This window comes from Callorhinus ursinus, unplaced genomic scaffold, assembly GCF_003265705.2.
Source record: "Callorhinus ursinus isolate GAN/ISIS: 27379988/994484 unplaced genomic scaffold, GSC_fseal_2.0 scaffold12, whole genome shotgun sequence".
Taxonomy (NCBI): Eukaryota; Metazoa; Chordata; class Mammalia; order Carnivora; family Otariidae; genus Callorhinus; species Callorhinus ursinus.
The window spans coordinates 21,010,367-21,030,878 of NW_027397074.1; the positions used below are offsets into that span (position 1 = coordinate 21,010,367).

The window sequence follows — 20,512 nt, forward strand, 5'->3', positions numbered from 1 at the left end:
GTGTTTAGGGAATACCAATCTTTGAAATATTACAAATAATATTGCAAGGAACATTATAGAGGTACTGAAGGATATGTGCAGAAAGACCATTTCTCTACAGTAGATAATAAATAGAAATGCTGGCCCAAAGCATATGAGCATTTGTAATTTTGACAAGTAATGCTAAATCACCTGCTTTTCCTTGATTGTTAGTGAGGCTGAATGCCTTATCATAATGACCTTGGCCATTTGGTGCATCTTCCATGGATTTATAACCTTTTGTCATTTTTTCAAAAATGAGTTATCTTTCTTTTTTCTTTTGGATTTATAGGAGCTCTTTGTATCTCAATGTTTAGTAACAAACTCTGGAGTCAGAGAGATCTGAGTTTAAGTCCCAGTTTTGCTTCTTTCTTACTAGATGACATTGGCATTTTGTCTGAAGTCTCTAATCCTCAGATTGTTTATATATAAAACAAGGATGTATATATATATATGTGTATATATATATATAAAACATGTATGTTAGACTACATTCATGATAGGTTTTTCTTGAGTTTTAAAAATAATACAGTGTTTGTTGATTTTAAGATGGTGCTTGGTACAGAGTATATATGCATAAATATTAGTTGTTCTTTATGTTGCAATTACTCTTCTCATGTTGTTAGTTGACTTATAAATTTATTTGCAGAAATTACCACTTTATAGAAATTTTGCATTTAGATACAGCCAAATCTTTCACTACCCCTCCCCTCCTCTTGGGCTTTTGGGTTTTGTATAATGCTTAGAATAACAATACCTAGATTATGAACAAATATATTCTCTTAAATTCCTCGAAGTACATTTACAGTTTGAAGTTTTTACACTTAGACCAGTGTTTGTTTCTGAGCATGGTGCGACGTAGTTCTGTATTTTGAATTCCCCATCATTTCACCACTGATGTGAAATGCAGATGTCATCATCTACCAAATTCCAAGGTATTTCTGCACTCTTCATGCTATTCCACTTACCTATTTATCCTTTTCTGTGTCAATACCGTTGCATTTTAGTTACTTGTCTCACGCTATGTTTGGACCCTCACTCAATAAGGCAAAACCCTAACTCCATTTAATCTTTTGGTTATATTTACTCATCACCTGTCTTCTACATTAGAATGCTTCCAGAGAAGCCTGGCTTTGTTTGTCTTTCACTGGTGCATCTCCATTGACTAAGACAACACCTAGCCCAGAGTAGGCACTCAATATATGTGATTTGAAGAAACAAACTTAGATCTAGTAGTCTTTTTTTTTAATACCCATACATTTTTTTTGCCTTTCTTTAAAACTTTATTGTTAAGTAAACACAAAAAACAACATAAAACAAAAATATAAACACCTTTGTAACTACTATCCTATATCTAATTTTTAAGAAAAAAATAAAGCAATCCTTGCCTTCTATATAATTACTGCACCAGCTCTAGTAGTTTTAAGAACAGTGATATTGGTTAGGATCTTTATTTCTTTGTATACGAAGGTTTGGCAATTGTGTGTTTATTTGTACTAACTAGTTAAAAGGATATTATTTACTCTGCTATTTGTTTTAGGAAGAACAAATACCTTCTTCCTGGAACTTCCACCTTTAGTGAGCTAGACGAATGCCATTTGAAATAAATAGAGCTTCAGTTTCTTTCTGTATCTCTCAAGGACTGGTGAGATGTTCAGAGCAGAGGGAAGATTTCATATGTCTTTCTGTTCTTGATAATCTTTTAAGTAAAAGTTTATTTTAATAATAAAAGGTTTATTATATTAACATTTAACTGGAATGAAGAAAAATAGGGGAGGAAAACCATTCATTTTTCCTATTCACCCGGCTATTTCTGATATCAGTTTGGAAATATTGGAAAGAAAGTACTGGAAATATTGGAAGGTAAGAAAATATCAGAGACCTGGGCAGTGAAGAGGCAAAGCCTCTGAAATGCTTCACTCAAAATGACGGCTTCATGTTGTTGATGCTTTGCTGACACTGGCCAGGGAAATGCTCAGGCTGATGTAAGGCTGGATAGACATGGGCATGAAGTAGTTAAACTGAAAACCCTTGAACTATGGAAGGGATGGGGAAGAGAGCCTGTTGAGAGGTATCTGTGAGCTTGATAGCTGGACTAAAATCACCTGTATCACCTGCGAACTTCTTAGAAATGCAAATTTTGGTGCCCCACCGTAGACTGAATCAGAGACTCGGGTGGGAACAGCAATCCATGTTTTCACAAGCCCTCCAAGTACCTCTGTTGCTGGCTGAAGTTGGAGAACTACTGTTTCAGTGCAATAGAAGGGGAGATGGGGAGTTACAAAATCTGACAATCAATAAAATCCTTGTCCCCCTCATCAACTTCTATGTCATGAGTATAAAAGAGAAGTTGAGACAAATTATTTGAGAAAATATTGTAAGACTGGCAGTAAACTGTAACTTTAATAATTGGTAGGCAAGTTAGGTACTTTCTACAGTGCCTCCTTCTTAGCAAGATTCACATACACAGTCCATAGGGCAGAACTGTTTAACTGGATTCTAATAAGCCAAACTTTTCTGCTTCCAGCCCCAGACCCCAAGACAACAAACCATTTCCACGACTGCTGTTCAGCAAAACTAGGCTGTCATGGTTTTCCACAGCTTGCCTATTGAGATGTGCCTTCTAAAATACAGCATGATGACTATAGTTAATAATACTGTATTGTGTACTTGAAATTTGCAAAGAAAGTGGATCTTCAGCATTTTCTCTACAAAAAAAAAAAAAAAATGTAAGGGCACCTGGGTAGCTCATTCAGTTAAGTGTCCCGCTCTTGATTTCGGCTCAGGTCATGATCTCAGGATCATTAGATTGAGCCCTGAGTCAGGCTCTGCTCTGGGAGTGGAGCCTGCTTGGGATTCTCTCTCCCTCTTCCTCTGCCCCTCCCTGCTCCCATGCTCGCTCACTCTCTCTCTCTCTCTCTCAAAAAAAAAAACAAAAGATGTAGAGTAGAGACAAAAAAGAAGTGCCTTCCCCATCCACATGGATTATGTACCGAGGCCATTGCCCTTTTGTGGCTTAGCAAAATGATTTATTGGTATTATAAGTCGACTATTTCATCTAAAATATTTCCATTACCTGAAATAAACCTGCAAGGCCCAAAACGATATGCTCTGACTCTCTCCACCTTGTCACTTTAGGGGTGGTGGTGAGTTGCTGGCAAGATACTCAGGTACTTGAAAAAAAAAGTTTTTTGAATAGTTCTACTCATTCTTTTTAATGGAGGAAAGTTAATCTTTAAAGAAATATGTTGGACTTTGAATATAAATATTTTCAATCCATTTTCATAAATTGGCACAGCAGGTAAGAGTCTCAAACATTATCTCCTGCTGTCTCTCACTCTCACTGGTGTCCCTATCTCTTGTATAACTCTTGACTTCCCCTTTGGAGATCCAGCCTTGTTACCGTCCCTGTCTGGTGGCTGACACACCATGTGACAAACTCTCTGCTGCAAATTTGCACCCTAAATCACAGGAAGATATGAAACTCAATTAATAACTGCTACATTCTTTAAGTTCAAGATATGCATTGTCACAACACAGTGTATATTCAGTCTACACTTGTCTCTGAATATATTAGAAGCAGCTATTTAAGATCCAGATTTCTGATGAACTCAAAACAAGAGATGGAACTCTAAATTAGAGTGTGCTACATTAGGAGAAAATCCCTCTGAAAGAAAAGAAAAGGAATTGGCTTTCCTTCCTCATTTGCTGGCCTCTGAGGGCTGAAATATTTCATACTTCTCCTTTCTCTTTAAAAAGACAGAAACTTCTTATTCTTTATGATTGTAATGAAAACAAAGCTTTTTTGACTAAGGAATCAGTGAGATACCCACTTTTCCTAATCTTCCATTGACAATTAAAGCCACTCTCTATCCCAGGGAGATCAAGCCACTCTTCAGGTAATTTAAATAAACAAACAAACAACACACTGACTACCAGTGTCTTGTAATTTAGGAAAATATATCTGCTGGTATGCACTAGTCACACAATGAGCCCTTTTTATAGATATAAAAATTATGGGTCCACCTTCAAATTTTATCTTCCTGTTAAACTGATGGCCTTTGGCTACTGCCTCCTTTATGCACTACAGGATCTTACTTTTCATATCATCTGGTGATCTTTACAATTTCCATTCCGACTTGTATTTGTTTTAATGTTAGTTTTATTGGACTGATACATACAATAAATCATTTTAAATCTCATCTGATTTTCCTTCTGAGAAGTTTATGTGCTGTGTCCATGTGGACAGCATCATCTACAGAATGATGGAGGCACATTTAAATCAAAGGCATTTCTCAGGTTTTTACCATTACTGGAATTGTGGTGTGGGATAGTGAAAAGAAAGTTTGGGATTCACACAGAATTCCAGCTGAGAAATAAGCAAAAGAAGCTTTGGCATATGGATTTAAGTGGGTTCAAGCCCAACTCCATCACTGGACTACTTAACTAGATGAACTATTTTGGCTCATTTTCATATGAACTATAGTGTTCTCCTTTATAAAATGAATGTTATAATAATTATAAGAATAAAGAGCAGTTATTGACTGCTCTATGCCTTATACCATACCATGCGTGGCACTTTTCCTACTTTATTAAAAATCCATGAAATAGTCCTGTGAGATGGAAATAATTCCTTTCCTAGAGGAAACTGAGGCTAAGGGAAGCCAAACAGTACTAAGAAGGAGTATATCCTGCTGTGCTCTCTAAAGACAATACCCTTCCTGTGAAAGTGGCGGGGAGTTTGCGTACAGGCCAGTTGAGATACTGAATATGAAAGCATTTCCTAGACTGTGTACACACCAGTCCCCCAAAGCTCAGGTGTTTTGTGTATGGAGTGTGCTATTCTAGAAAAACAGATTTATACACTGATGATTTTAAGGGTAACATGCTTCTTTGTAAATTCTTTAAAAACTATAAAGTGATACTCACAAACATAAGGGTTAGTCTTGGGCAAATTTGTAGTTTGCTTCGTGTACCGCCCTTCATTCCCTAAAAGCAGGCTTTTCCTTTTTTAAAAGAGCCCCAAATTTTAAACTTTATGAATACATACAATTCCTTGCCCATTGTCCCTGATGTGAGGGAGCGGGGGCATAGGGTTGATCAATTTATAATTTTAAAATAAAGAAGGTTTTTTTAAAAAGTATCATCATCATCATTAGATAAAAAGAAGGGGTATTTTTGCTCCAGAAAGGGAAGAATGTAATCTCGGAACAAAGTGTGGTCCTTGACACTGACCACACTTAATGGTAGGAGAAACTCTTGACACTGTCTTCGATCTTTTTACTTCGCTGCCTGACAGGGAAACTCCATCATGGCTCAGCATGCGTCATCAGACCAAATTTGAAGACCATCATTTTAAAAGCCACGAAGGATGCCGAAAAATTGTGGAAGGGAAGCAAACAGACCTAGGTGAGAATGCATGGTTGCTTTTAGTCGTTCAGAATAGCGATTCCAACCGTAGGCTCCAAAGTTAGGCTGTCCGGGCTTAAATCCTCCCTCTTCAAGATATATCCCTTTCTTTAAGTTCCTAAACCTCACCATTCTCTGCAGGCAAAATGGGTATAATTATAATGCCTGTGATTACTGTGAAAATTAAATGGGATAATTTGTTCAGGAACCAACATAATTAGCTCTCAAAAATTTTAGTTTCAAAATTAACTTAGTGTTAACATATTATTATTAACAATTATTATTATTTTATTCTTATTTCTTCTTATTATTAATTTATTTAGCTTCTTTGATTTTCAGTTTTCCCATCTGTAAAATGGAGATAAAAATAACTAGCTTGCAGGGTTGTTGTGGAGCCTAAATGAGATGATGCATGTGTTCACACAGATTGGCGTGTATCAGAATCCCGAAAAGTGGTAGTCATTGCTATTTCTTGTGACATTTCCCCTCCTTACTCCCGAAGAGCATTCACAGTTGTCAGACTGCCTTTGGCTCCTCCCAACCCCTCTTTGGCGCCCTACTTGGAATTCTGTCCCAGGCTCCACCCAGTCTCTCTGTCATGTCAACTGTTCCATTTATTTGTCCCTTAATGTCCTGAATGCAATGAAGGCAATTTCATCAGCATATCACCTTGGGAAAGTTTTAAAGAAGCACACTGAAAAATCCTAAAAGCAAAACACATGCATGATGATCACTTAAAAAAACTCAGTGTTGTCTATTTTGGAGCTCTGCTTCAAAGTATTATGAAGAGGAAACAAAAGATGAAAGCTTTACAATAAAAAAATCCCCAGCTTGGACACGATGAGCAATGGTAAGACCATAAGCTTGCTTTCTTTCCTACCTAAATCTATATTTTTAGGTATTCATCAACCTGGGCAACTCAGGAAGTCACCCGAGATGCTATGTATCTCCCAGACCTCTCACCCACTAGTCACCATGGTCCTGACCCTCCACTTTAGGGTGGAGTCTGAGATTCTGGACAATGACAGAGTCAAAAGGAGGGATAAACAGCCTATATTGTTATATTGATATAATCGTGGCTCCTCAATGAAGAATGTCTTATTTTCTTTCCAACACACATCTCTCTATTCAAATCTAAAATTGTTGAATCCACCATGGGATGGAACTGATACACCTGTAGGAGACTGGAGAAGTCCTGTCTCTTTAATTTCTTCATTTATATGATGAAGGAGTTGGATTAGGACCTCTAATATCTGCTCTAATCATCTTTAAGAACATGTGTACTAGGAGTAGGGAATGGTACAAGGTTATTTTAGAAGACTACAAGTGAGAAGAGGAAACATGATAGGGAGGTATTATGTTCTTTTGAAAATTCCTCAAATATACAATTAAATCATGGACTAACATAAATTAACGCGAGTAGAACTTAAAAATCCAAATGAAGGCTGGGAATGGGTATACATATGTAAAGCTGATGGTGAGAGAGAACTTTTATTGGCAAACCCTGGTGTATTAAAACTAGAGGTTTTATCCTGAACTTTTGAGGTGGGCTCTTTTAACAAATATGAAGAAGAGCTCAAATGTATTGTTCTTGTTATGCTAAGAGGTGGCACGGGGTGGGGGGGGCGGGGAGCTCAGAAAAATCCATGACTGTTAAATCAAGAGAGAAGTAGCAAGGAAAGTAGGCTCTGTCTCATCTCTTGAGGTTCAACATGCTATCACCAGTCAGTCTGCTCTGAATCATAACCTTTCTAAGTTTGTCAACTTTGGATTTCTGGAAAGGAAAAATTTAGGCAGGGTATAAATTAATTCTATAATGCAATGTTTATGAACCTTTGGGCTTCTGCTAAATTGATTTGACTAATTTACTTGTTTGAGGGTTACCTAAACTGAATGGAATGATGACCCGTCCTCTTCTATTAGGGACACTGATCAATCTTCAAAAGCATTCAAGATGAGTTTCTGTGTTAAAGACCAAATGCTTTTATTTTATTTTTTTCCTATCCTAAGGGGATATTTTGCATTACTGAGGGCAATATAAATATTATTCTGTAATATTCTGAGGTTGAGAAAGGGCAAAGATCCTGAAGTGTTTTTTTCTTTAGTGCTTAGAATATAGCATCATGTCAAATTGACAGAAGAAATGTTAAGAGTAGATTTTCTTTTCCAACTACATTGAAGTAAAACGTATAAAATTATCTCCTTGTACTATACACACATTTTTGCTTCTATTCTTTTTCTCCATGAATTTGATTACACTTTCTTGCAACTTTGGAGGATAAAAGCTTCTCACTTTCTGGTGCATTCATTTCCTGGCCTCTAAAATGATAATCTACTGCTGGAAAAATGACTTGATTCACAGGGAAATTGGATAATCTAATGTAAAGCAGTTAGGTTCTAGATCAATATTCTGTGAAATATCCCTGACACATGTTTTCCCATTCTTTCTTTCATTATTCTTAAAATGAGCTGTAATGGTGAAAGGGGGGGGGAGCTTTAGAGTAAAACACATTACACAACAGAATGCATGAAAAATTTAAGAGCAGTAAATAAGGACTATAATATTAGAAAATAAAATAACCTCGGATATGGCAAATAAATTAAAACGGATTGGAGATGGTAAATAAGAATCACTTGCAAATGGCTGAGCATCTTGAACATGGAAGTACACACAGATTTTCCTTTGAGTATCTGATCAGATCTCTCCCCTTGCACAAGTACTCCGAGTGCCAACATAGTCATCACATAGGGAAATGAGACCACTTAGAACACATGGAAAAGAATTGGCATGCTCCAAAATAGATCTTGGAAAGTTCATCATCTCCAAGTGAGTGAATAGGAAACTTGACCATTTTTAGACTAATTAAAATTCAATGTATTTATACTTGCCATTTTTAGACCACGTTTTCCCCCCATATCATTAAGACCATATATATCATGGATTTCTGACTAATTTTCATGGAAGTAATAAAAATATAGTTTGGAAATTCTATTTAAAAACATATTTTGTTAAGAGGTGTGTTTTGCATTTTTGCAGCAGAAATTGTACCTTTGAAATAATAAAAACAGATTGAGTTTTTAAATTTGACTCTGCTTTTTATGAATGAGGTGTCAACTTGGCAAAATACAATTTCCTCTTCTTGTAAACCACAGGGCAGAGTGGAATACTATTCGCATGGGTACATCTCATGACCGCTGTAGAGATTCATATTTAGAACAAATTAGGAAAACCATTATTTAATTCTTTTACTTTTCTAAGGAAAAGTGAGAAATCCATGGATCTGCTGTTGAAAGACACACAAAAATGCAAAACTGAAGACATTTTACATCATAATAACAAACTTTGTCTGTTGAGCTTTTAACATAAATTTACAATAAGCACATTCCCCTTTTTGCATTTACTTACTCCCTGGAGCCAGACCTCCTTGATTTCATTTCCAAAGCTGTCATGGATTAGCTGTGTGTTCTTCCATAGGTTACTTACCTCTCTGTGCTTTAGTTTCTTCATTGTGTAAAGAAGATAATAATAGTACCTACCCGAGAGGGCTGCTGTGAAGATCAAGTGTATTAATATCCACAGTATATTTATATTTTATATATATTTATGTAATACATATAAGATCATCACTGGCTCATAGTAAGTTCTATGTAAGTGTTACTATTACCATTATTACCATTATCACCATTATTAAAATATTTCAATAAATGAATTTTTTGTCCAAGTTTCCTAGAAGGTTTTTAAAAGATACTTTTCTTAAAAACTGGAAATTACGCTGTTGGGAATCTGATATTGATCAAAATTTCACATTGGGCTCCATTTAGATTATGGTCTGGTCAACCCCAACACCATAACTTAATTTCTAGGACTCTACCACCTATAAATTGGTTATAATGAAGGGGTGTCCTCTTTCCAGCTAGTTTCGCATACTATAACTTGAAATACTTATTTTTAAAAAATCTCATTTGAAACAAATAATTTGTGAAAAGTTCTTACTTAGAAATGCCTACCTTTATATACAGGCAAGAAGGCAGCCAGGTGAAATACATAGTTGGTAAAAACTTCAGATTCAATAAAGGCCATGAACAGTAGATATAGTTACAATAACTTATAAAAGTGATTTGGTTTTTAAAAACTCCATATCCTCCAAGGGTGACGTAGATTAAAATTAACTCTTATAAGCTTGGGTATGGTTTTGCCTTAGCAGGTACTGGCCCCCTTTAATCGCGTGGATATGACACCAGATGGTCAACCTACTATGAAAAGCTTCACGGAGATTTGAATTTTATCAAAAAGGCTCACCTGCCCCCAAGTCCCACTTGCATCAGTACTTAAAATTCCTGCTATTATCTTCACTTTCTTTCAAAAAGGCAGATTTTCAGCCGGATATCAAGAGTTGGTGTACCATAAAAGGGTCTTAGGTCACATAAATTGAGAAATGCTGTGGATAGGACAAGATTAAATGGATGTATTCCTTCAATTTGTTGAATAGATATTCAGAGTGCTGGAAATTAAGAGTCAAGACAGACCTCGTAATGCAGGTGATGGAAAAAGAAAAGAAACAGACACAAAAATAAAACGCTTACCAACTGCATTGACTATTAAGAAGGAAATAAGGAAGTTGCTGAGATAGAGATCAGTAGGGGCAACACATACTTGCGAAAGTGCAGGGACTGTGGCGGGCTTCTTTGCGGGAGTGACAGTTAAGCTAAGGCCTGAAGTAAGAGACGCAGCCAGCCACGTGAAAATGGGTGAAAGAACATTCCCAATGGAGGGAAGGGCACGGGGGAGGGCGTGAGGCGGGCGGGGAAAGGACGTGGTGTCTCCCAGTGGATGGATCAAGATCAGTGTGGTGGAGTGAGTGGTCCAGGTAGATGAGGCTGAGGCTGCCAGGTCACAGAAGAACCGAGGCCATGGTGATGAGTGTGAGCACAGGTTCAGGTGTCCTTGGAAGCTGTTAAATGGTTGCGGACAGAGGGGAAACCTGATCTGGGGGACATCTGAGGATTCACCTTGGGTGCTGAGCAGAGAACATGTGGGGGAGAGGCACAGGGGCTCGGGAGCAGGCCACAGAGGAAGCTGCTGGGGTGGGCTGGGCAAGAGATGAGAGCGTGGGGTCTCCATTACAAATGGTGGATATGCAGTGAAGCCCACTTCTCATGGTTTTCAATAGGCTGATGTGTGGTATAAAGGTTCAAGTTTGGGAATGAAGATCCAAACTGATTTGCTAGAACACACAGCAGGAAATGCCAGGTTCAAGAATTAGCTACTAAATCACTGATAATGCAAATTTTTTTTTTCCCTAAAGGGAATAAAGGTTTATTCCACTACTGTATTACCGGCAGGGAGCAGTGCTTATAGGAATAGAGTAAAAGAAAAGCAATTGATTTGGGCAAGCCAAAAGGAGCTGAGGGGGAGATTGTGGAAAGACTCAAGCAGTGGGGTTTTTTCCTTCGGAAAGCAGGCTTCTGGAATAAACGGGAATATGATGAGTGGGAGGTGCTCGGGAAGCTAAGAGAAGAGAAGGGACAGTAGAGACAGGCTCTGCCTCTTACACAATATAGTGCGGGGCCTCTCTTATTTATGTGTTCAACTTTCCTTGTGGTTATGCATGAGGACATTCATGCGAATACGTTTTTTTGCAAATGTTCACGACTCCCTGCAATTCTGCAGGCTTTTCAAAGAAAGCACTGGATGTGGAGTCCGAAAGCTGGAGTTCTCAAGGCAGCACTGTCACCTACTGATGAGAAATATGTCATCTCTACCTCAGGTCCTCTTTCAAGAAAGCACTGGACTCCTGATCAATAATAAGGATAAAATACTAGTTACCAAGAAAATGTATGACATTACCCCACATATGAGGAATGCCTCTTTAACAAATTAAAATGACGCTCAATGAGGCTATAGCTTCCAGTTTTGATATTTGCTGACTCCAAGTTGCTACTCCTCAAATTTGTGCAGATTATTAATATTTTAGTAGCTAAGAAGAAATGCCAAGTTTCTCATTGACCTTCTATTTACTAAAATAATATATCTAATTTGCAAGAGTATACATTTTCCTCATTGGATGCAATAAAATTATTTTCACTTTGAATGGGAAGAAAAGCAACCCAGTAAATTCTTGTTTTTCCTGAATTGGCCCTCGAGCAACAATGATCACTCACCACTTTGCTGGGCTTTTGCCTTAATGCCATCTTTGCAGTCTATATGATGTTAGGAATGAAGAAGTGTTCTAATATTGTCCTGACCTTTTAGCCTTGTAGTAGGCCCAGGGAATGAGGTGCTAAAGCAATTTGCATTATTGTGTTCTCTGTGTCATGAATTTCTTTGAATCTTGGGCTAAAGAGATCCCATCTCAATGTCTGTAAACATCGACGTTTCCTACCATACACTCTTCCTGCTTGCAAGAATTCTGTCAGACTTAAGGGTAGAAACAAATAATTATGCTGAAGTTTGGGTTAATTAATATATGAGTCATGCCCATTTGAAATTTAAATTTGGCAGCAGTACAATCTGCCTTTCCTTTTTCCCTTGCTGCCCCAGTTGACTTTTTGAACATCCCGTTAGAGAGGAAATTTCCTCAAACAGCAGAGCTTTCCTTTCACAATTACTATTACCAAAGAGTTTTTTTCCCCCCTATGGTAGTCCTGCAGTAAGTGCCGTTACTTTTGGGCTCCAGGAAAGGATAAATATAGCTTTCATATTTGGCTGACACCAAATTCATCTGTGTTTATAATCAATTAATTGAACGTCTACTTCATAAAACTAGGTTGGGGTCAGGCGAGAATGCCTAAACTTCTAGAACTGCATCACTTTTCGCGATTTTATTGTGGTGCAGGACGTTCCTGCTCATGTGTGTAGCCTTCTAGAACGTCCCCTTGCTACAGAGCACGAGCTTGGACTACTGCAGGGTATTCCAAAAGGCCGGGCCGTGATGGTCAGAATTATAGCCACGGCTCCCGTAGCCCCACTGGGTTGGAAAGCTGAGCTTAAAGCTTCCAGAGAGATTGAATTAAAAGTCCATGGAGGTGGGGGCTCCTATTTCTGTTACCGAAGGCTCTGATCGTTCCAGACCATTAATATACACAAATCGTAACAAAAAGATCTCCAAATCACCATCAAAATGTCATCTGACTGCAGTAGTTGAGCACCGACTTCTGGCGTTGGGTAAACTTAGGTTTAAAATGCATGCCCTGGTGCTTTGGAGAGGCGTGAATGTGCGTCACGTAAGCTTTCTGAGTCTGTCTCCTCATGGAATAGGCTGGATGATTGTCATGATAATGACTGAGCATCTCTGTATCCAGCACACAGTCGGGGCTCAATGAACTGTAGCTACTTTTGTTATCATTTTAGTTGTATTCCTAAAGTCTTGGAGACATTAACTTGCTGATGATCAGTTATCCAAACAATTTAAGACTTAATTGCTTCCAGGGCTTTGGTCCATACTGGGAATATGAGAAGGAAAGTCCCATTTCTTTTCCCCTAGTATAAATACTAGCTAACTAGCTTCAGTCTAGTGCAAGAGGGATGGGAGACATAGAGGTATATACTTTGTGCCTAAGAAAGTGTAAGGGGGGCAGTTGGAAAACAGATCTGCATGCTTAAGATGAATACAATGTTCTGAATATGTAAGCTATGTTTTAATGTAATATGTGATATTTAATTTAATGTAATACGTGATATTACATCTTGCCTGGGGGCGGGGGAGGGGGTGGTCACTGACCATCCAGGTAAGGCTTGCTGAAGAAAACGGATGGCTCTTCAAGTCAACACCGACTCAAGCCGGAAATAACAGTACCAGGGTGAGAAATGTGGATGGGTTACTGATTTGGAGGATGCCAGAGAGACGGGGCTGAAATCTCTGGATTAACAGCTAGTTGATACCTTAAAAGAGGAAAAATTTAAGGCTTAATGTGACAAAAATAATTTCAGGAAAAAAAAAGCACCATATCTAGGGCAACATTTAGGTAAGTTTAACTCGTTTCACTGAGAGAAGAGAAAGTCTCCTCTATTTGCTGTGGAATACGGGTAAGAGGATGGCTCTGTCCTTTTTAATCTAGTAAGGAAAGAAGAAAAACCAGCAGATCTCTACAACAGAAAAGGGAGAATAAAGTGCCAGAAGACAAGTATAAAACAGTATAATTTGTGATTCAAAGGTAATATTTTTCCCTGAAAAATTCACCCATGCAACAGAAATTGAACAAACATTCTAAGAAATATTTGGATGTTGACATACTGGGATTTCTATATTGTAATCCCGGAAGGTAGGGGTTTATGAAACCCATCTTTTCCCCCCAGTACACTATTATATTAAAGAGATTAAGAGAGTTTATTTCAATGAATGAATGACAAAAGGGAAGAATACTTTATACACACACACACACACACACACACTCACACACACACACAGAGGTGTGCATGCATGGTACCACTAGAAGCTCTAAGGAAAGAGATCTCAGGATGTGATACTACATCTTGTGGGGGCGGGGGGTGGTCACTGACCATCCAGGTAAGGCTAAAAGAAGGAAGCAGCATTTAAGTTAAGCTCTAGCGGACTGTAAAATTTCAAAGAAGGGAGATAAAGTAAAGAGTCCATGTCAAAGTGACTGAAATTATTGTGGACACTCAGTGTCTCCGTTTCCTCCCTTCTCCTTTATTCCTCAACCCACTACTGAAATTGCTCTTAATTCAATCCAACTGCAATCTCTCACTTCTTATCCCACTTGATTTACTTGTGACGTCCTGCTTAGGTGCCCACTTTTTTTTCCTCCTTGGCTTCCACAAAACCGCTTGCTCCTGTGTTTCTTCCTTTCATCTAGCCTTTTATCTCCATCTTTTTTGCAGACTCTTGTCCCTTAAAACAAAACAAAACAAAACAAAACTGGTGTTCCTGGGACTCTGTCTTAGATGTTTTTCTTTTTTTAAAAAGTTCCTGGCTTTGTTTCCCCCCGCCCTTCCTTTTTCTTTTTCAGTTTTTACTTCTCCAACGGTGAAATCTTCCATTCTTATACCATCGGCTGAAATAGAGAGACAGACTTATGCCTCCCACATCCATATCTCTAATACAGAATTCTGTCTCCAGCCACAAATTTTTGTATCTACTTTTACTGCACATCATACATGAATAAGTTGAATGCATCCCGTTCCAAATTAAATTCTTTACCTTCTGTCCCTAAAATACTCCTTGTCCATGTGAATGATGTCCATCTCTCCTATTATTTGTGAATGAAACCTAGAATTGATCATACTATCGGCTATTTCCCTCATTCATGCCACCTCCAATTTCTATCACTTACCCACTTCCACCAAAGCTATCCCTAACAATAATCTCCTGATTGTTTTCTTTCCTTTTCTATCTCCCACAAGGTGACCCTAACTGTTTCTCCCCTCTGTTAGTGCAATAAGGCTCCGGGCTTCCAGTTAATTTGTATCCATTGCTCTTTCAATCTAATATCCCTCCCATCTTCCTACTGCAGTGATCTACCAGAACGGCAGATCTGATTATTTCAGTCCCCTACTTTAACTCCTTCAAGAAGCCCCACTGTCTTCATGATAAAATGCAAATCCTCAAGCGAGACAGGTTCGTGAGCCTCTTGGTGACCCGTGCCCTGCTGACCTCACCAGCACCAGCCCAAATGCCCATGGTTTCCCAAAATCACCATGTTGTTTCAAACCTCCAGGACTTTTTAGAGTCTCATGTCCTGCCTCTAACACACTTCATCTCCTCCCCTCCTTATTCGGCTCATTCTGCCTTGTTATATCAATGCCGAATCATGTCCCCGTTAGGGTCAACCTCCCTCAGAAAGCTTCCCAGATGCCCCTCTGGGTGCTGTTCCTCCCTACTTCCAGAACATTCATGACATTTCTTTATTGGTGTACTTACCACACGGTTGTGTAACTGTCTCTTGGTCTGTCTGTGTCCTGCAGTCCCCAGGAAGCCAGGAACTGTAACTTGTCACAATATCCCCTGACTAGGACATAATAAGCATTTAGTAAATATGCACTGAGCTTAAAAGTACGAACAAAGCTCTAAGGATGGAAATTTGTTGGATGTGTTACGGGAGAATGAGTAAGACATTCTGCAGGATGGAGGAAGGTAAGATTTGAAATGCTGAATTTTGAACTAGCAGACAAGGAGAAGGCAGGGAGGGGGACTAGAGCTGTGGGAAGAAGCAAAAATCAAAGCAACGCAGCTTCACCACTGAACCACGGATGGAAAGGGCTCCCCCCACTACCCACCTCAATTCTGAGGCAATAGAATATAAACTGAGGTTGACAGGCAAGGGCACAATGGTTGAAAGTGAAGGATGGACTCCAAACCTGAAGTCAATTTTTGCAGCGTCATTATGGCTTCAAACAGGAATCAGGGAGTTGTTGTGGTTTCCCACTTGACTTGGATGGGAAAGATAAAATGGAATTATATCGTGAAACATCTTAAATGTCAGGCTAAAGAGGGGGGTTCTAAGTCTTATGGTCCCTCAGCAATTACTGAATAGTTATGAGTCAAGGGTGACAAAATGGGAGCTTAGAATAGAAAATAAGTCGGACTGTGTTGTGTAGCACTGAATGCGTCACAGAGGCTGAATGTGACCAAATATTAAGAGAATATCTAATTATTTTGTTAAAAATAATAAGATCAAAATAAAGGGATGGCAGTGAAAGGAGGAGGAAGAAAAATGCAGCATCCATGGGAAAAACCGGGAATAGCCTTGAGACTTGATAAGAAGAGAAGACAGACAGACATTTGCAAACAGAAATTTCAATGAGATAGAATGGTTAAATACTGATTGCAAAAACAGAAAATATTTCACCGAGCTAGGTACTCTATTTCTTTGAGAAATAACGCCTTAGGTTTAGAGTATTGTGTTCTTCTTTGACAAAGAATACCAATTTATATACTATTTTTAATAAAGAGAGGCTTTTCATTTGAACAAAGACAGACTCTTAGACCGCAGGTATTCACAGGTGCCCTGGAGGTATCATGCAGCACAGGGCAGGGGCATGAAGCCCGAGGCACAGTGGTAAGAAAAGCATAGCCAGCTCCAGTGAAATACTCTTGCCGAGCCAGCCTGGTGTTAGAGACCTTTCACTGGACTCCTTGATCAACATTTCCTACCCTAAAATGATTTTCCAAAAACAAAACAAAACAACCCCCCAAGAACCCCAAACTACATTCCAATCAGATAACATTCTTTTCAGAAAATCAATTCAAGAAAATGGCACTTAGAAGTATTGAGGAATGGGTTCCGAGGACATTTTCTACCAATTCTTTGCCTCTAAATTGTTAACCTCTAAAATAAAATTCTAGAGACCCCAAACCTTTCCATATTACCAGTTTTCTAAACTGATAAAGTAAAACCAGAAACGGATGTTCATTACTGTTGTGGTTCCTGTATTTTGATAGAATTGAAAACAAATGAATACCATCGTGACAATACAACATATCAATTGGTTTCATAATACTCATTATATGGAGCCCTGAAAGATCATATTAACATTGAAAAGCACACAGTTGTCACACAAAATAATGCTTTTGATTATAATTAAACTGGAAGAAAATCTCACACCAGAGTGGAACAATTATTTATGTATTGGTCATTCTCTATTAGACACAAAATCCTTGAGTGTAGGGGCATGACTTATTTGTTTATGTTATCTTCAGGCTTAATGCAATGCGTGGCATATAATAAACAATAAAAAATATTTTTAATGAATGGCATTTTAAAAATATAACACTTACATGGAACTTACTATGCACCAGGCACCTACCCACGGTGACTTGCAAATATTAACTCATTTAATTCTCATTAGAGAAACCTCCTTTTACGAAGGGAATTAAGGCACAGGGAGGTTGGATTACTTGCCCCAAATCATACAGCTTCCTAGAAAATGATGGAGCCAGGCTTAAAAAACAAGCAGAGCCATTCTAGAATCTGTGCTCTTAACCAATACTGCTTTTAAAAAAATGCCACCTTTAAATTTAAAAAATGTATATAAGTGCATATTTTATAACAGTATAAGAAGACCCGGGTTCAAATACATGCTAAATTTATTTGGTCTGTGGCTTTGAGCAAGTTCATTAACCTAATGGGTCCTTAATTTCCTCAAATGTAAAATCAAAATAATAGCCGGTACCTCACAAAGCTATTGTGAGCCTTAAATAAAATAATTTATGTGAAAATGCTAGAACATAGTTGACATCCAGGATACGTTAGTTGGTGTGCCAAAGAGAATGGTAGTATTTTCCTCCTATCCTTCAAAAGGGTACATATTTACACATTACACATCATTCGGGTCTTAGAAAAAATGAAATCAAATTCTATGTTTTATAAAGCATTATTTCCAACATCTCTTAAAGCTAGAGCTAATTTACTGAAGCATTTTCTGGATGGTCAGGTAAGCTTCAAACTCAATAGCTTGCTTTCTGGAGGAAAAAAAAAATGTTTTTCCCGGAAGCTATTATGGTTTAAACATCTACCATCAGGGAAAATAAACCTCTTTTTCTTCTAATTGGGAAATCAAATTAGATATATATTTTTTTAAGAAAAAAAGATTAGACCTACAGTAGAACATATGGCATTTATTTTCACCAAGACCCCCCAAAATTAACAGGCTCTACCAAATCCGATGGGAACCATCTCAATCAATGGTTCCAAATCATGGCTGCACATTAAAGCATGTAAACAAAAATAAAAATAAACATGTGGGCCCCCTTCCTCAGATATTCTGATTTAACTGGTTTGGGGAAGGGTCTGGATAGACTTATTTTTTTGAAAGCTCTCCCATTGATTCTAATTTGCAGCCTGAGTTGAGAACACTGGTTTAGCTTATCATTGAAAATATCACATCTCCTACTTCCAATTTATTTTTACTGTAATAAAAACCAACAGTTAGATAATATCTTCATTCATGTCCACATTTAAAGAGTCTAAGAAGTTCACCAAGAACAGAGTTGCTACAACATACTGTGCTAACTAAGATTTAGCTCCATCTCTTTAACTGACTGAGGCAAATGCTCCTTTATCCAGCCATCATCACTCATTATCTGGAATTCAAAAACATAACAAAATGGTAAACAGAAGCCGTATTTATATCAGCTAATTTTCTTCAACTCCAAGCATCATGAAAACAATACAACTCTAAGATTATTTATATGTTCTTGTGAATAACTTATAATAAGGATTTCATGTTTACTCAGTGTATTGGTGTGGTCAATAAATAATCTTAGAGCATTTTACAATATGACTGAATATTATTCTTGTGGCTATAGTTCCTAAAATTAACTGTAGATTAGAGGCATTGAACCAAAACAAATCCCAGCTGACGGATGTTTTCGGCTATGTTAAAATATTGAGTAGAAAGGAGTACCCACTGAGAATACTGACTTAAACTGCAAAGATGTTTGTAAATCCAATCACCTTAGTTCCCTTCATCATGCTAGTGTAGAAAACCAGCAATTTCCACTTTTAAAAGCTGAGTTCTTTAACTGAACACATAGTAGGCTAGCAACATGCTATTATAAATCCCCCAGTACTAAAAAGCATTCCTACTTTGTCTTTACTGGTAAGTCAAAGTGGCCCAAATGTATAAAATATTTACTTTTTCTTATCATTTAAGACACACTCAAACTGGGACACTCTGCTGTTTAAAGATTAGTTTCAGTAAATACATGGTCACACTTTGATTTCTTTTGAACATTTCACTCTCCATCACCCAATATTTTCAACAAATAGCCTTGAACAGATGTCTTGGTTTAGGCTAACTAGAGCCACCAAATCGTTGGGGGTCTCCTGAAGATCGGCAAATGGAACCCTGCCTTCTAGGCTTGCGTATACCATATAATGTTAGGTAAAGCTTTCAGATAGAACTTAGGTAGATTTGCGAAGGAAAGCCTGAACAATGGGTTAAAAATCTAACTGGATTCTTGATTTTTGACTTTGATTGGATTTCCTTGCACCTCAAGGAGAATGACTTGTTCTCCGGAAGAAGAATTAATTTGTTAGAGCTTTTCCTGATGTCTTGCACCCAGGCTTGGAAAGAGCATCATGAAAAAAGAGTACCCTTTTGGAAACTACGCACACAACATATTTTTCCTAATAGGTGTGAAGAATGGCTGCTATGCATAAATGATTGTTGGAAAAATAATTCTCTGTAAGACATGACTTAACAAGCAACGCCATTCACCACTGTACTCACTTCCAACATCCAGAACAACCATGACACATCACGTAGATGCCGATATTATCTGTTTGTTAGCTAATAAGCACCTCTTGGAAAAAATCCACAACTCTCAGCCCCGTAATTTTCATACCCAATAAGTTGGAAAACAAAACTTTTGAGAGAAAACTGATATTAGCAACATAGAGAAAGTCACAAAAAATCAGGAGTCTTCAATATGAAATCCTAAGCTGTAGCACCTTCCCAGGACAACTCTCTTTTCTCTAATCAAGGGTAAAGTGAGGCGACTGAGACTCAGCTGACCCTACATCTGAACCTCAAGCACCACAATCCAACTCCAGTTGTGCAATCAACACAACAAGGTATTTTGCGCCCCTCCACTGTTAACCATCCCGGGGAACATCCCAAAGCTTTAAGTTCCGCTCATTCCCAGACCCTCCTTACCTGGAATAGTCTCACAGGACGGCTGGGCACAGCTCAAGTAGAAGCGAAGGACATTCGCAGGTGATGGCTCCAGAGACTCAGGAACTCAAGCGACAGCGCCCATCTCCTGAGCAGGAGATGCCAGCTGCAGGGTGAGGTGCAGACGGTGCGCACCTCTCCAACCCAGGGAGGTCCGCGAGCCGCGCGGCGCAGCCCACCCAGTGTCTGGGGGGGCTGGCTTTCCTAGTTTGACGTGAGAGCAAACTGCGTTAGTCCAGAGCCCTCCCTCTCCTGCCCCCCTCCCGATTTCCTGACACTTTACTTCTGCTTTAAGTGATGGTTTAAACCTAGAACCAGCTTGTATTATAGGCTAAAAGGTAACTGCTTTTTCCCCATGCGTTATTTCCACCTCCCCAAAGTCCACGAGGCTCACCTTCCGGGCGCCTTCCTTCCCTCGCCCAGCTGTGAGCTGTGCGCAAACTTCTC

General features: G+C 38.5%; 1 protein-coding gene across 1 annotated transcript in view; it reads right to left on the reverse strand.

The window, feature by feature from the left end:
* The window catches only part of CALCR (calcitonin receptor), a 155,173-nt gene extending 134,920 nt beyond the window's left edge, over window positions 1-20,253 (reverse strand). The window contains exon 1 of the mRNA XM_025873351.2: window positions 20,048-20,253. The gene's annotated coding sequence lies outside the window, so the exon portion shown is untranslated. The remainder of the gene's footprint in view (window positions 1-20,047) is intronic.
* Between the last annotated feature and the right edge of the window lie 259 nt (window positions 20,254-20,512).